The 17,018-nt window shown below is 41.3% G+C and overlaps 1 long non-coding RNA gene across 1 annotated transcript; it reads right to left on the minus strand.

The window, feature by feature from the left end:
- Positions 1 to 2,777: 2,777 nt before the first annotated feature.
- Positions 2,778 to 16,191, minus strand: LOC135211555 (uncharacterized). Its single transcript, XR_010313661.1, has 3 exons — positions 16,150 to 16,191; positions 6,921 to 7,013; positions 2,778 to 2,947 (listed from the first exon to the last, which is right to left on the minus strand). It is a non-coding gene; the product is annotated as an uncharacterized LOC135211555 (long non-coding RNA).
- Between the last annotated feature and the right edge of the window lie 827 nt (positions 16,192 to 17,018).

The following is a 17,018-nucleotide window of genomic DNA, read 5'->3' on the forward strand; positions in this document are numbered from 1 at the left end:
TGCCATTTCTCACAATTTCTTTGCCAATAATTATCAAAATTTACGATAACAGAAGAAATATTGCATTTTCTTGTACGGATGAATGTTTTAGGCTTATTGAGTTATGTTTACTAATTACCCTGTAACTACGAAAGTAAGAGGAATTTTGACGAAATATTTCGTAAACGTATTCTCAATTGTCATATGAAGCTCCATGAATTTTTCATGACTTTGCATTTTTTGCCCTATACCACCATATATAGGGGTTCCGGCCTGGACCCCCTTAAAACTTATCCGCCAGCTGGCAACAGGAGGAGATAGCTGCCGACAGGAGGTAAACAAAAGACCTTAAAGGATTGGTCTTTCTTTGCAACCCTTGGCAACAGAAAGCGATACTTGTCAATAGGAGGTGACAGCAGCTGAGTGCTGTAGCACATCCACCACACTCAATGAAAGGAAGACAGTTTTAAGCGACTCAGGATTTGGTCAAGTTTGCAACAATCAACTACATCCACACGAGTCAACAACGGCTGCACGAGTCAACTGAGAGAAAGAAAATGAGGCACAAGAACATAGGAAGGATTGGGATGCAGTGAGAGAAAAGTTACAACGATTCTCCCGCCTCACCCAAAAGCGAACGTACATACATGAAAGCATTACTATATGAAACGTCATTAGAAATCTCTGAAGCTGGAAAAATATCTAACTTGGAGAGAACCTTAGATACTACAGACAGTGTAGACTTGAAAGAGAAACATTAATCGAGGCAGTAGTAAGAGATTTGCCGATAGCCAAAGAGGAAGCAGGCAAAAAATGAACACAAGAATTACGAAGAAAGAGGAATATGCTAGCAGACAAGAATTTAGATTAACAAAAACATAAGAGAAGTAAACAGTCGACTGAGTCAACATCATATCTAAATGTGTAAAACTCGCTACAGATACATCATCATCAATAAAATTGTCTATATACCTGTACTACATATTATTAATCCTATGCATGCTAACACCTTAAACTTGTTGATGATGGCAGAATGCACCTATGGAGCGAGGATTAATGCTTAACAAAACAGTCCTTATGCGAATGCTATAACGGTCCTTAGGTGAACGCTTTAATGGTCCTTAAGGGCACAGAACCTCATCGTCCCAAGAACCAACCCAGTTCCCTGGCAGCGGATATTACCAACAGTCACAGGGAAGTCCTAGGCTCGGGCTACATACAGACAAGGACCAACACCTTACTTCTTATAGGGAATGCGAAAAAGAGCGCACACTATGGAGGGATTCGGAATGTTCCTGTCACAAACTCAGTTCAACTTGTATTAGAACTAAAATTAGGTTTCATGTTATGTTCTAACTTCTCGTTACGCTTTTCCTGAACCGAATGGGGAGCAGAAGGTGGAGCTAAATAAGGAAATCAATACTAGCGCTACTAAAATGCCTAGTCTGAGTAGGGATAGCTGCAGATGAAGGCACACTAAGTAGGATAGAACTGACAGGTTAAGTCCTGACCTAACTAATTGCTTTCACAATCTATTAGTTTCCCATCTTTCCTATATCTGACATATTCAGGCATACATTTCTCAGCACAATTCCATTCTTCACATACATCTTGTAGTTCCAAGATCACACTCTGTATCCTTGCAAGTACAAACCAAATGTTGATCAACTTCCAATTTCAACAACCTGGTTATTCCTACATAGCCTGACATCACCGGTTTTGCTTCCGGTGGAAGATATCCTAGGAAAATTAAATTGCAATACCGTAAACAGGTGTAAAACATCCAAACTTCATAGAATATCAACAATAGCCTAACAGCAGTGGCAGCAAGGAGAATTCTGACGAGAGCAAAAACATTCGAAATACACCTGGTGGAGAACAGGTACACTAGACAGTCATCCAGGCAGCCATTCGATTTTTTGTTTGAATGCCAACTCGCCTAATCGCCATGGCGATATATGGACCCCCGTATTTGCGTTCTAGGCGGATTCGTGTTTCCCCGCATTATTTGTGGAAAATTCACATATTCGCAGTATTTTTCTATGAGAAATATCCACAAATTCCTGGTTTTTATTATCAATTTCATCATAAAATGCACTTTTTGTGATAAAACTGTTAAATAAACCAAGTATCAAAATTTTTAGTGAGTTTTTCTTGAATTTTAACCAACAAAATAGGCTGTTTTCAGCATTTTATAAGGGTTCCAACTACTATTGGCAGGTTCTAACTATTCTTGTGGGGGGGGGGGGGGTCTGGTACACATCCCCCCCGAATATGGGGGACCACTAGATAGCTAACTTTAACAGTAGGTGAGATTCATCACAAATTAAACAAATCTAAAATATAAAAATTTAGTGTATACAAAAAATGAAAATGGTAAAAAGAACGACAGTTTTCGGCAAACCTGCAGTGAGACAATACTCTCGAAAAGCTGCCCTCCACTGTAAATAGTGAGCATACAAACGGAGAGAGAAAAATAAGGCATGTGATAAATGCTTCACAAACCAGTGTGCATGTGCAGAGGCTACCACTCTTGCCTGTTAAACAAAAGACTGGACTTTTGAAGACCACGAATACAGTACAGGGGATGCCTTGCTTACAAGTTATGTGGAATGAAATCAGTATGCAGTTTATGCTAGCCCTATGGCAGTTGAAAATCTGACCTTAGTGACTGGTCAAACTACATCATCAAACTTACATTTTGCTATAAAGTATACATCATCATTTTAAGTGTATGAGTGTGACAAAAAAAATAACAGGCAATCCAAAGGTTAAATCAAACCCTTACTTACTGAATCATAACTTCAGGAACCATAAGCTGATCAATAAATCTTGACATCTCAGAATGAACAACTTTTCTGTTGGTAAGCTGAACATTGATGGAAGCAGATTGCTCTTGAAGTGATTGGATTTCTTGACTGATTGTGGATAGATGAGTTAAAAAACCTTCCAGCATCCCTTGCATATTCTATAGTGAAAAGAAAAATGACCTGGACTTGAAGACAAAATACTACATACCAATGACTGCATGTCACAAAACATGAAAGTACTGTATAAAACTTTCTATTACATATAATGAGACTAGGTAGTACACAACATTCTGGACAATAATATAGGAATTAATATCATGTAACAAATGTCTTCTTTACAAAAAAAGAAACTGCAAAAGTTTTTCTTTTTGATAAAATTGTTTAGAAAACTGGTATGAATTACTGTTTTTGAACCATTCATGACTATGAAGCTGAAATTACTTTCAAAGTCATAAATGAACACTAGAGGACTTATCCCACAATTGGTGCAACACATGAAAAGGCATGAGAAAATTAAAAACTGAAAAAAAATTCAAATTAGATAAAAATTTTTCATTCTAAGCTTGCCTTAAAGGGTACATATTATCATATTTATGAAATTGTAAATTCAATTATTAAAATTGGTTAAAACAGTAAAGAAACAATACAGTGTGACCTAGTCCAATTCAAATTTCCAAATCCTGCATGAATCTGGGCCCAGTGGGTCACAGACATTGTTTCTCTAGCCTCATAACACTGTAGCAAGTACACTCAGTTCACAAACTGGGTGACTGTCACATTCTCAAACCAGACATGGTGAGACTACATGGTTGTATTCTTTAAAATCCAGTATACTCGTAAATATGTCAATGTAAGCAGTAATTTACGCATCAAGTTGTTGGTCGCCTGTTTTGGGGACTACTGTGATGCCCTAATTCTCTGTATCTATAGGCCTATCCACCAGGGAGCGTGGTAGGTGGGCAAATTCTGCCAGGCTTACCAGTGAGTGTTGTCCATACAGCAGAGCACAATGAATGGGCGGGCATGACCGACGACGCCAGTACTTTGTCGAGTGTCGTATGAAAACATGGTAGCTAGTACTGCTCATAAAAAGAAACTGCTGTGCTGCATAATAATTTGTATGTATAAAGAAAAGGCGAAAATATGGTGCAAAGATTTGGGCACTACCTACTGTTAAAGTTAGCTTATATCCCGCAAACATAGGTTAGTCAGCATTTAAACAAAAGGAGATCTCTTGAAAGATTGTCTAGTTAACCTGTTCTATTCCAGGTGTGTTTGAATGTTTTAGCTCATCAGAATTTTCCTTGACAGCCCACTAGGTTTGAGGAGGCTGGGTGTGGTCTACTTTAACAGTAGGTAAGTATCCAAATACAGGCAGTCCCCGGTTACGACGGGGGTTCCGTTCTTGAGACGCGTCGTAAGCCGAAAATCGTCGTAAGCCGGAACGACGCTTGGAATATGTCTTAAACTAATAAAAGTTATAAAAACCTTTACTTGTAATCCTTTGGTTACACTACATGTTGTTTCCTGTAGTTTTATGTACAACCTGGAGTTATTTTCATAAAAGAATGCTGGTTCTTGAAGGTAAAAACTATTGTAATCCTCTGGTGACACTACATTCTTGAAGTTTTATGTACAACCTGGAGTGATTTTGCAAAATCTTGAGGGCTACAAGAACAGCATGATTACTATTTACGTATCATATAGACTAATTAAAGGTAAATGTATCTTTAAATAGGCTTATATATTAGTATCAACAAAACATTTCCTGCCATGAGTCAGAGGCCGTTTAATGAACGAACACTTCTCTGTCCTATCTGTTCAGAAAATAAACGTTACGTCAATCCCCGAGACCATTGTTGCCAAAGCGTCTCTCTCTCTCTCTCTCTCTCTCTCTCTTTCTCTCTCTCTCTCTCTCTCTCTCTGATCAAATTACATTGGAAACTTGACATACGATTGCCCTAATATACGAATGTTTTGAGATACAACAGAAAATTGCGAAAATACAAGCTTTGATATACAACGAAATATTTGAGATACGATTTGCGATGAGTGTTAGTTGTATAGGCGACCGATAAATGGCGTTCAGTCTGTTTGTTTGTTGGTGCTGCATGTTAACACGTCGTTGTTTAGTTCGTTGTATTTGCGCCTATTTTTCGTGTTATTTTGTCTATTTTATTATTAACCATGGGTCTCAAAGCTAAAGACAAAGCAGGTGATAAGAAAAAACCCAAGAAAATGATTTCGATGGAAGCAAAACATGAAATTATAGCAAAGCATGAACGTGGCGTTCGTATCGTCGATTTGGCAAACAAAGAGTATGGTCGAAATCCTTCTACAATATCCACGATCATCAAGCAGAAGGAAGCTATAAAAACCCCCGAGACCATTGTTGCCAAAGCGTCTCTCTCTCTCTCTCTCTCTCTCTCTCTCTCTCTCTCTCTCTCTCTCTATCTCTCTCTCTCCTCTCTCCTCTCTGTCATCTCGTGCGCTCCTCCTCTCTCTCTCATCATCTCTCTCTCTCTCTCTCTCTCTTCTGATCAAATTACGTACTGGATAATGTCTCTCTTTGGATACTTCGATTTTGCCAAATATTGAGGGCTACAAGAACAGTTGATTACTATTTACGTATCATATAGACTAATTAAAGTAAACGTATCTTTAAATACGCTTATATTATTAGTAGCAACAAAACTTTACTGGCATGAGTCAGAGGCCGTTTAACGAAACGAAACACTTCTCTGTCCTTAACTCGGAGCGTCGGAAGAACGCTCTCTCTCTCTCTCTCTCTCTCTCTCTGATCAAATTACTGGATAATGTCTCTTCTTTGGATACTTGGAATTTGCGTTGTAATCTAACCAGAAACTTCGTTTTGTTATTATTACTGGAAACATGCAATGATTTTTTCATTATTTGCGCTTTTGGACTGTTATATGTAAACTAGTATGTATTCATTCGCTCGGAAACTAGTTCCGCATATGAGGCGTCACTAAAAAACATAGAAAAATACAACATAAAAAGTGTCGAAAATCATCATAATCTCAAAATTTTTGTTGTAATCTAACCAGAAACTTATTTTTATTAATATACTGTGCTAAACTATAAAGGATTTTTATCATAGTATGCGTTTTTAAAAGCGTCGTTAACTCGGAGCGTCGGAAGCGTCAGCGTCGTAACCTCGGAACAAGCGTCGTAAACCCAGGACGGATTTTTCCATTGAATATTTAAGAAAAAGCGTCGTAACCTCGGAACGTTGTAAGCCGGAAAACCGTCGTTAACCCGGGGACCGCCTGTAGTAGTAATAAATTTTATAATGACAATTTATATTATTTGGTATGAAAGAACCTTACTAACTGTCAAAGTTAGCCAACTCCCACAATGAGAGAAAGGATGGTGGGCAGTGCAGCTAGTCCAATTCAGCACAGCCAAGCGAGCTAAGAGCTTCTTGTATAAAACCCCAAAAATTCTTACGATCTGGAATCCTTCCTGCAAGTGCTACCAAAAAAAAATGTCTTCATGGTCAAAAACTTCAAAGGCTAAAACGGATATGCAGATAAAAATTTTAAAACTATGTTTTAAGTTCCATAATAGAGATTGATACTGAACTCTGGGGACTTCAATCTCAAATGATCTCAACAGACAGATCCAATTACACATGATGCAGAATTAAGGAAAGCATGGATCTATACCCTCAAATAGCAGCTACAAAAAGATTCTTACTATATCTTAGAAATCGAAAGAAGTTGATAATATTATCTATAGAGGTACAAGTGCTTGATGATAATTTCAACAAAATAAACAAAAGACGAGACTCATCTTGCTTGAAAGCCACGAATCTGTTCCGGTAGTGTGTAACAATACCAAAATCCGGTGAAATAACCGGAAAATAAGAACAAGCTGCTGTAAGCACTTTTACCATATACCTACACTGAGCAATTAAAGCGCTACCTGTGAAATTTGAATCAGGCTGCCATACATGGAAAGTACATAATAGCTATATAATTCCTGGGTGAGTCTCATATACAAGTTTGTAAAATCTTTATAGGGATTCTAAGTTTTGCAGATTCTAGCTATTCGCAGTGGACCCCCGTGAATAAGAGGGGTCGACTGTATCTGACAAATGTTACTCACTTCAAGTATGGAGTCACATTCTGTGATCTGGTGATGAAGAGTGGCAATATCTTGTGCTTTGGTGATGTAGTCTTGGATACTCAAGTTCTCCAACTGTAATACAAGAAATATTATTATATAGAATAATCGAAGAACTATTGATCTTTCACATAAAATGACAACATGAATATGCTAATCATCGGAAAATCTTACATATAAAATCTGTAATAGTAATGATATTAAAAAACTACATACTTTAAGTGATCTTAAGAGCAGCAAGAAATGCATTCTCATTTGACCTGTATCAAAAAAAGAGTCCATCACTACACTAAACTGAAGCAGCTCAAGTAAAACTGTCACCCTACTAAACTAAAGCAACTCACATCTGTCGGCAACCCCAGACCAACAGTTTAATTTGACTTCAACTGTACATATTTTGAAATGTTTACTGGCAGATTAAGATACACTATACATAAACTTGGATAAAATGCATTTTAGCAACAACACAAGGCTTTGTATTTGTGTAGTAGCTCAGCATTGCACATCACTAAAAGAAGCAACTATTCATTTATAAAACTTATATCACAAAACTGCTCAATGGGAAACCTGTTACTTTGAGGTAACCAAACTATAGTAGCAGCAATCTCCAGATACTCCACAGAAAAAGAAACCACATTTCCAAACACCTGAGTATATTCATTTGGGACCCTGAATACATAAAGTGCTGAAAACGTAATTTCTCTGTGTCTGATGTCCTTCAAATACCAAAAATGTCATTCCCCTTACATGGTGCTTTTTCAGCAAATTAATCTCATTCTTTTCCTACATCTCTTGCATAATTATTGCCTTACCCTAAGTCAGTACTAGTAGAATTTATCCTAAATACTTTCCTATTTTCTTTATTTTTTGTGTAGGTTTTTTCATCAGCCTTTGGACACTCTGTGAATGTCTGTTAACATGAAGATTTCATAATAAAACTAATATTGTAATACTTACCTGAACACCTGAATTGTGACCAGCCCGAACTATCTTCCCACATACTTACCCATAGTTTGGGTAAAATTTAACTGCCACCATTACCAACGCTGGAGGTAAACACTGTCAGCTGCCAGAATTGGCTGACAGAATGTCTCTCATTCAATTGCAACTACGTACATATCACCATTCATTGAAAAGGGGAGGTGGGTGGGAGTCATTCAGGTGTTCAGATAAGTATTACAATATTAGTTTTATTATGAAAACTTCATATTGCAATACTCTCTCTGAAAATCTGAATTAGCCCAATTAACATTTAATTGGAGTTGGGCTCAATCTAATTCAGCCCGACCCCTCCGCTGAACATACATAGGTAACTCAGTTCCATCCACGGTATATAATGTAAACTCACTTATTTGCTCAATTCGTTAGATGATATTGCAAGTGGAAAGAGTACCTCACGTCAGTTTCGTAAGTCAGGTCTAGTCTCTGTCAAGCTGACCCTCTATGTGACATTCAATACCTGGCATGTATGGAGGGGAATTGAAGAATCCCATGTGGTGGTCTAGCCTCTCATGTATGGAGGAGCTGCACGAGCAGGTCCTTCGAGTTCTCCGCTGATTACTGCAGGTGCAGAGTGCACGCAAGGAGTCAACGCACTTGTCCAGCCATGTGATCTGCCTACCTATCATGTAGCAACAAAAAAATCTCAGGGGGAAAACCCTACTAAGAGAAAAAACCCTACTAAGAGAAAAAACCCTACTAAGAGAAAACTATAAAGATCTAAAATAAAAACCCCAAAACCTAAACACCTAACCTTCAATGTTAGAAATTTACCGCACCACCGCATTGGCCACCACAAATGGGCCTAGCGAGTAACCCTTTACCGAAGATAATTGAACGTCTTTCAGATAGAAAGACGTACAGATCGACACAGACTTCAGGTTGCCGCTTCCAAGATAGTTGACAGAAATTCCTCAGAAATGCCAAAGAGGTAGCCATGCCCCTAATACTAATTGCTCTCAGGCTTGACTCATCATTGCCCAAACCAGAAGATAGGTTAAGGGTAGCCTGGGAAATAACCTCCCGCAAAAAGAAGCTAATAGCATTCTTCTAAATTGCTTCAGAAGCGTTTTCAGAGAAACTAATAAGGTCTGTGGATGTGGCAAGAGCTTACCTGTGCAGGACAAATAGACCTTTAGAGCTCGAACTGGACACAGATGCATTTCCAAGGCATCACCTCCAACAAAATCCTCTAGAGTGGATACCTTAAAGGCTCTCGACAGGGGATTACTTTCTGATTCAGACTTGGCAACAAACTCCAGTAAGTAGGAAAAATAAATATCCTTACCTGAGAATGATACTACCCTAGCCACCACCTGAATCTCTCCTACTCTCTTTACTGTGGCAAGCGAGACCAAGAACAATAACTTCTTGGTCAGATCCCTTAACAATAAATCCTCTAACAGCTCAAAAGTCGAAAAGCTTAACAAACTAAGGACCGCCGCTAAAGTGGAATAACCGGACATTCAATCCTGAAAGACCTTAGAAGATCGTGCAAAATGGAATTTTTATTCTAAATTAATATTAATAATACTTACCTCTATAATTTATCTAGTAAAAATCCCTATCCCCAAAACCCCAAAAACCGCACCAAAATTTACCACATTGGCAACCCTGTTACCTCCTATTCTGTCCGCCAGTTGGCAACACTGTCGTTGACAGATACAAAAACCTTCCCTCAAATCAGTTGTGATAGGCAGATCGTGGGGTAGGATGGGTGGGACTAGATAAATTATACAGGTAAGTATTATTAATATTAATTTTAGAATAAAAATTCCATATTAATAAACATTACCTTAATATAATTTATCTAGCCCGATTAACCACATTGAAAAAGGAGGACGGAATCTGAATACAATTTCCTTCGGACAGAATAGGAGAAAACAAACAAAGAAAGATATATCATAGGCAGTCAAAACTCAACCCAAGGTCTAAGATACAAACAACTCAAAGTCTCCTACATAATGCCACCAAACTGCGTAGCACAGGACAAGGAGTAAGTGCATAAGTCAGTCCGTCTGTACTAAAGTCAGGTGACCGACCAGGTGACCAGTCAGACGAATTGCGGACAGCAAGGCTGCACCCTGAAGACTATCAAGCACTATTCTTTCCCTAAAGGATGAGTGGTCTGGACTGTCTGGGCGATTCAAAGCTAAGCAAACATTGGGGTGTATCAACGCAACCCAACGTCGCCAGCAACGAATCGGCTCATGGAGCAACTCCTAACTCGAGCTTTCTGGTGCCAAGAGAAAGGAGCGCGGAGCAAAAAGGCGATTCAGTCCCGAAGGACGAATGCCTGACAGTCCAACCTGGTCTCATGTTACACGATCATCGGGGGTGTATCAACGCAACCGACTTTGTCAACAAGAAACTCAGGGCTACTAAATGTCGCCTGATCTCACACGAGTGTCCTGACTCTTGAGAAAACAGGTGAGACAAAAAGTAGATGGTGAGCGAGTCACCAGATGACCAGCAGACGATCCATCGACTAATCCCATGTCCAGGACAGTGGAAGAAGCAGGAGTCGTCAGGACAAGCAAACCAGTGGCTAGTCCTAGGTCAGCATCGACTTTGTTTGGGAGAATACGTTAGTCGCCAGTGCCGACAACCCAGTGGCTTGGGGAAACCATTTCACACTGAAAATGGAAGCAGCATGAGTTGCCAAGCAGTCAGTCCTTGTCATCAACAAAACCTAAATACCAAACTGCCTAATTCCCATTATAACTACGTCAAAAAACTGCCATGGGTTATAATACAAAAACAAAAAATATATACAACAAAACAAAAATTAATGAATAATATACAGGTAGTCAACCAAACATAAAACAGGAAAGACTACCTAATTCTCCTGTCTGATGACCTGTCCTGCCATCACCAACGGGCCCAAAGAACGAAGGTCGCCTAGAACTAGAGAAATATCCCTCAAGTAAAAAGAGGCAAAAACAGAATTAGAACGCCAAGTCGCCGCCTCAAGCACCTTGGCGACCGAGACGTTCTTCATAAAAGCTACTGATGTAGCAACTGCTCTAATACTGTGTGCTCTCGGCGTCTGGTCTTCCCCAGCAGCCGAACCACCAGTTTTAACGATCAGATCTCTGAGAAAAAAGGATACACCATTCTTTGAAATAGGTCTCTTGACATTTCGGGGTGAAACAAAACAGATGACAGGGACGACCCTGAATGTCCTTCGTCGCGGCGTAAATAACATGAGAGCGCCCTAACAGGGCAAAGAACTAATTCCTCATTTAAATTACCAACAAAGTCGACCAGCGACTTCAGTACGAAAGACCTGGAATGGGATTATCAGACGATTCAGTCTTTGCGACAAATTCAGGAATGTATGACAAAATCATGTCTTGTCCAGATCTGGCAACCAGAAAAGAGAGTGCTTGCAGTTCACCCACCCTCTTGGCTGTAGCCAGTGAGACAAGGAAGAGTGTCTTAGAAGAGAGGTCCCTAAATTTGGCAGAATTCAGAGGCTCAAACGGAGGGAACCTTAAGGCTTGAAGGACTTTGTTAACGTCCCACCATGTCGGAGGCGAACACTGTGGCCTGGGTCGAGATAGGGAAAAAGATCGAAGTAAATCTCTAATGACATAGATGAAATAAAGATCTCAGGGAGCCTTGCCTTAAAACATAGGAAAGGATAGACCTATAAACCCTTAATGCACGAAGGTGACAGGGCCCTGTCATGATGTAAATGAACTAAAAACTCCGCTACTTTCGGTAAGGAAGGTCTAGAAATTGAATGTCCTTGAGACTTACACCAACGGCTGTAAAACCGAACCATTTAGCCTGATAATTTACTCTGGTTGATTGCCATCTGGCAAGAGCCAACTGTCGCGGCCACTCTGGAGGAGAACCCTTCGTGCTTGGAGAACCTCCTGACAGTCTCCAGGCATGAAGATGAAGCATGTGGAGCCTCTGATGGCGGAACCGATGAAAATGGGTTGTTTGAGAAGATCTGGTCTCTCTGGCAGGCGAATGGGGGGTTCCACCAGTGCTTCCAGGGGTCGGGACCACTCTTCTTATCCAGGCCAGAAGGGGGCAATCAAAGTGAAATCCAGACGTTGGTTGCCCTCACTTGTTGAGGACTGACCTCACCAGAGAGAATGGAGGAAAAGCATAGGCTTGAAGTCCCTCCCAGTCCTGCAAAAAGAGAGTCTGTCCCGGCACTCTGAGGAGTCTGGTAAGGGGCGAAGAAATATCTGGCACGAAAATTCAGTGGGGTGGCAAACAGATCGACTGTGACAGGCCATTTCTTCCTGAGGCTGTCGAAGACTTCCTGGCAAAGTGTCCACTCCGACCCTTGAACTTCGTTCGGTCTCGACAAGGCGTCTGCTAAGACGTTGTGATGGCCCAGGATAAACTGAGGGACCAACGTAATCCCCCTGTCTTCTGCCCAACACAGGATTGATCGGGCTTCTTGAGTGAGAAGATCCGACTGTGTGCCGCCTTGGTTTCTCAGTACGAGACTGCTGGTGTGTTTTGTCGACAAAAATCGCGACAACCGACTCCAACAGTTGTTCCTGAAATGAAAGAAGGCCTAGGTACACTGCCCTCAGTTCCCTCCAATTTATTGACATGATCCTCTCCTCCTCTAACCAAAGGCCCGAAGCGGCTTCGGAGCCCAGGTGTGCGCCCCAACCTTGATCCAAGGTGTCTGACAAAACATTAGGTCCGGAGGAACGAAAGAAGAGATGTCCCTGACTTGAGGCGGTGAACTTGCATCCACCAATGGAGATCCTTCCGACATTGTGGAGAAGAGGCGACTATCGTGTCCTCGGACACGAAACCCCATGACTGGCGAAGTGTCGACTGAAGGGACCTCATTCTGAGACGACCTCCGGGAACCAGTTGGATGAGGGATGACAAATGGCCCAGGAGAGACCTCCAAAGAGAAACTGGCTGCGTTACGGAGGACAAAAATTCTTCGATCAGACTCAGAAGCTTGTCTATCCGTTTCTGAGCGGGAGAACAGCCTCCCCTCAAAATCTGGGAATTCAAAACAATCCCCAGATAAGTCATGATCTGGGCAAGGGATTAGATTGGACTTGTCGAAGTTGACACGAATGCCCAACTCGACACAAAGAGACAGAACTATCTCCCTCGACCGAGACATTTCTCTAAGAGATTCGGCTGGACTAGCCAATCGTCCAGATACTGAAGCATCCTTACATTTAACTGATGCAGAATAGCTGAAACAGGAGCCATCACCGAGAAAAAGAAAAGACCTGTGGAGCAGTGGTGAGGCCGAAACAAAGGGTCTTGAACTGGAAAACTCCCGAGTCCGTGAAAAACCGAAGTAAGGTCTGCTTCTGGAGGATGATGGGATTTGTAGATAAGCATCCTGCAGATCGATGGAAATCATCCAGTCCCCCCTCCTGACGGATGAAAGAACAGTCTGGACCGTCTCCATCCTGAACTTGGACTTTAGAATGAACTTGTTCAAAACCGAAAGATCTATGATGGGGCGCCAGGCACCCGAGGCCTTTAGAAACTACAAACACCGAGAGTAAACCCGGGAGAAGGAGGAGCTCGCTCTATGGCATCCTTCTCCAACGAGGGCCGAAAGCTCCTTCTCCAAGGCTTGACCCCTGATTGAGTGAGGGGAATAACTGCTGAACTCGAGAGGACGATTGGAAAGTGGAGGTCTGGAAACAAAAGGGATCTCGTAACCTTCCTTCAGGACCTCCACCACCCAAGCATCCACCGCTCTCCCCTGCCAAGCTGACCAATGGCGGGAGAGACAAGCTCCTACTGCGGTCTCCAGGCGAGGTGATGACTCCTACTTCCAAAAATTCTTACGCAGAGACAAGGAAGAAGAAGAAGGTCCTCCTGGAGGTTGAGCTCTTTCTCTGCCCTTAGAGCCACGCCAAGAACCTCTCCCGCGTTTCAAAGGGTGAGCACCAGAGATGAAGTAGAGGCACCAGCAACCTGAGATGTACTCTGGAAAAAAGAGCCAGAAGGAGGTTGTTGGGGCTGGAGCAGAAGGTACAGATCTGGTCCTAAACTTACGCTTACTCCTTGAAGAAGGAACGGAGGAAGACCAGAGGAAAAAGCTCTTGATAAGGCCCAGTGAGCTTGGGAAGAGGCATCACCTTGATGTTCCTTCAAAACCTCAGAAAGCACAGAAATATCGAAAAGGAAATCGCCAAAAGGAGAAGAGACAACAAGACGGGTTCTCTGAATCTCCGATACAGAGGAGGGTAACTGCGACAAATACAGGTTACGCCTTAGAGAAACAAGAAAGGCCTGCATTGAAGCAGCAAGCTCATTCTGATGTACAGAAGCGATTGAAATGGATGAGCAGAATTTCTCAAAAAGAGGAGCATCAGGAGGAACAAACCTGGAGTCCTTGATATACATTAAAAGCCCTCCGAGGACCCACATATTGAAGGATTGAGCTTCTTGTAAGGAGCTCATAACAGACTCCATAGCAATAAAATCTTCAACTGAGACAGAGACCGAAGCCTTGAAGAGCACGGGGTTTGACTTGAAAGGGGTCGGACAAAATCAGGATTTGGCTTGGGGGGGTCGAGAGAATGAAGAATCATCCGCCACCTGGTAAACTCCTCTCCGGTGTCGTAGAAGAGAAGAGAGCTTCCTCTTCCCTTCCCCGATCACCTTCGAAAGTTTAGCGGCAACGTCCACCCTCACTCTCGCGAACCTCTGGGCAAAGGAAAACGTAAAAATTCCTGTGACCGGGAAGGACCGTCAAGAAAAATCCCTTCTGTAATACAACGAGGCGGAGGCTGCTTCTGCTCTTTAGGCCTCGCCTGAGGAAGAAAACTCAAAATTAAATCAAAAAGTTTCTTGAATTCTACATCATGACATCCATTCGAGGAAACATCAATATCACACGAATCCGCGTCATCATCATCATCATCATCATCGTCAGATCCTAACTTAGAAACTTCCCCTGAAGTAAAATCCTGACGACTAGCTATCTTAGGTCTGACACTAATATCCTCCCCCCTTCTCCTAAATAAGTGCCCTTTGGCACTGTTACGGGACTAACAGGGGACACGTTGGGTAAAGATTCGTTAGGCACCTGCCCGGACCGGATCCCCCTAGGCCTTCGCCACGACGGGGTTCACAAGCCAGGGTATCTGTCGCACCGTTACCCATGGGTGCTGTCGACAGGTACCTGACGAGGAGCTGAAAATGAATCTAAAAGTGTTAGACATTCTAGTAAAGGCTTCTTGAAAATTCTCTGACAGATTGTTAAACTTAGCTGAAATATTCTTATCTAGACTAAGCTGTAATTTCTTAAAATTCTGTTTCCAGGTAGTTTCCATTGCCAAAATCTTTGAATCTACATCAGAAATAACTTCACTAATTAACTGGTTATACAGGGGGCAAAGCATCAATTAATTCGGAATCGGAGTCGTACGATACCGAAACCGAAGAGCCAGAAACCATGAGCGCCCAAGTCAAAGAATTCGTTAGATACAGTTCTAGCAATCGATTTCTTTTTCTCCTTAACCGATCTTTTACGCTGCAAGATTGTTTGGCGTTTCATATAAGCAGTCATATCCTCGTCAGACCAGGGCTTACATACGTCACAACGAGAAGTCAGTCACAAACCTGTACAAGACAAGAGCTACAAATGTCATGGGGTTCATACTCCCTGCTACTCATCCTTGTCCCACAAACCGGGCAGTTCCTGATGTTGCTGGCAGAAGGAAGCTCGTAATTTCTTGGCAATCCATTGTAGAATTGGACAGGTCAGTAGTTCCGGGTCGCGCAAAAGTTCGTAATTTAAGATAAGAACCGACAACAGAAATCAAAGTTAATTCACTATTTCGTGATGTAATGCGTGAGTGGTAATTCACATAAAGTCTCATTTAACAAATAATGAAAGCTTTAAAGGCACAAAAATGTTTAAGGAAATTTATAAAGAGCGGCCGTGATGTAAACAACACGGGCGCTCGTTAACAACTGCTTTGAGGGAAGGTTTTTGTATCTGTCAACGACAGTGTTGCCAACTGGCGGACAGAATATGAGGTAACAGGGTTGCCAATGTGGTAAATTTTGGTGCGGTTTTTGGGATTTAGGGCTAGATAAATTATATTAAGGTAATGTTTATTAATATTGGTTTTCAGCTTTCAGTTAGTTATATTTAGGAATTAAATATAGTTATGGCTTAATTCTCAATACATTCAACAAATCCTATATAAATGTATTAAAAAAAAATCTGCATACTAACCTGTCGAAGCTCTTTTTCAACTGCTGAGAAATACTGCCGAAGTCTGTAACCCGAAGTCAAAGCTTCCCTGATGACATCATCTTCTAACTGAGCTTTGAAACTGGAGTTTATATCTTCACTTTCCCTGTTTCTCCCATTTTGATCAGTTTACCATTTGTTCCTAAATAAAAGAAAAGGTATGTAACTTGTTAATGACAAGTTCTATGATATGGTCAAATTATGCTATGCTTTATATAATGAAAAGTGCAGCAACTTCATACAGCCAGCGCTATACTACAAAACTTTCAGTAAAAAGTAGCTAATGTACTCAAACATTCCATAAGTAGTAGCTAATGTACCAAAAAATCAAGAGAACTAATATAGTTTTATAACCTGTAAGTAGAAGCACCCATTAGTGCAGCTAAGAGAGTTCTCAGCTTCAGGCAGGAACTAGAAAGAGTTCATTCTGTTTTCTAATTCACTCAGCTGTCTTCTTGGACCTCATTATGACAATTGCCATTAAAAATGAAATTTTCATTATTAAAATGAAGTTTTAATTGTATACTTACCGAACAATTATAGAGCCGTGATTTCCACGAGCGGCAGGATACTAAATTCAAATTTAGCGCGTCGGCGTCGCCAACACTGGTGGTGATGACGTCATCTCCCTCCACTCGCGGGAGAACCAGGTACAACTGCCCAGGTGAATCCAATTCTTTCTGCCCGTCCGTCCACCTAAGGGGAGGAGGGTGGGTATAATCATAATTGTTCGGTAAGTATACAATAAAACTTCATTTTAATGAATGAAAAATTTCATTTTTATTGTAGTGTCTTCTTACCGAACAATTATAGAGCTGATTACACATTTATGGAAGGTGGGATTCAGTGGA

This window comes from Macrobrachium nipponense, chromosome 4, assembly GCF_015104395.2.
Source record: "Macrobrachium nipponense isolate FS-2020 chromosome 4, ASM1510439v2, whole genome shotgun sequence".
Classification (NCBI taxonomy): Eukaryota; Metazoa; Arthropoda; class Malacostraca; order Decapoda; family Palaemonidae; genus Macrobrachium; species Macrobrachium nipponense.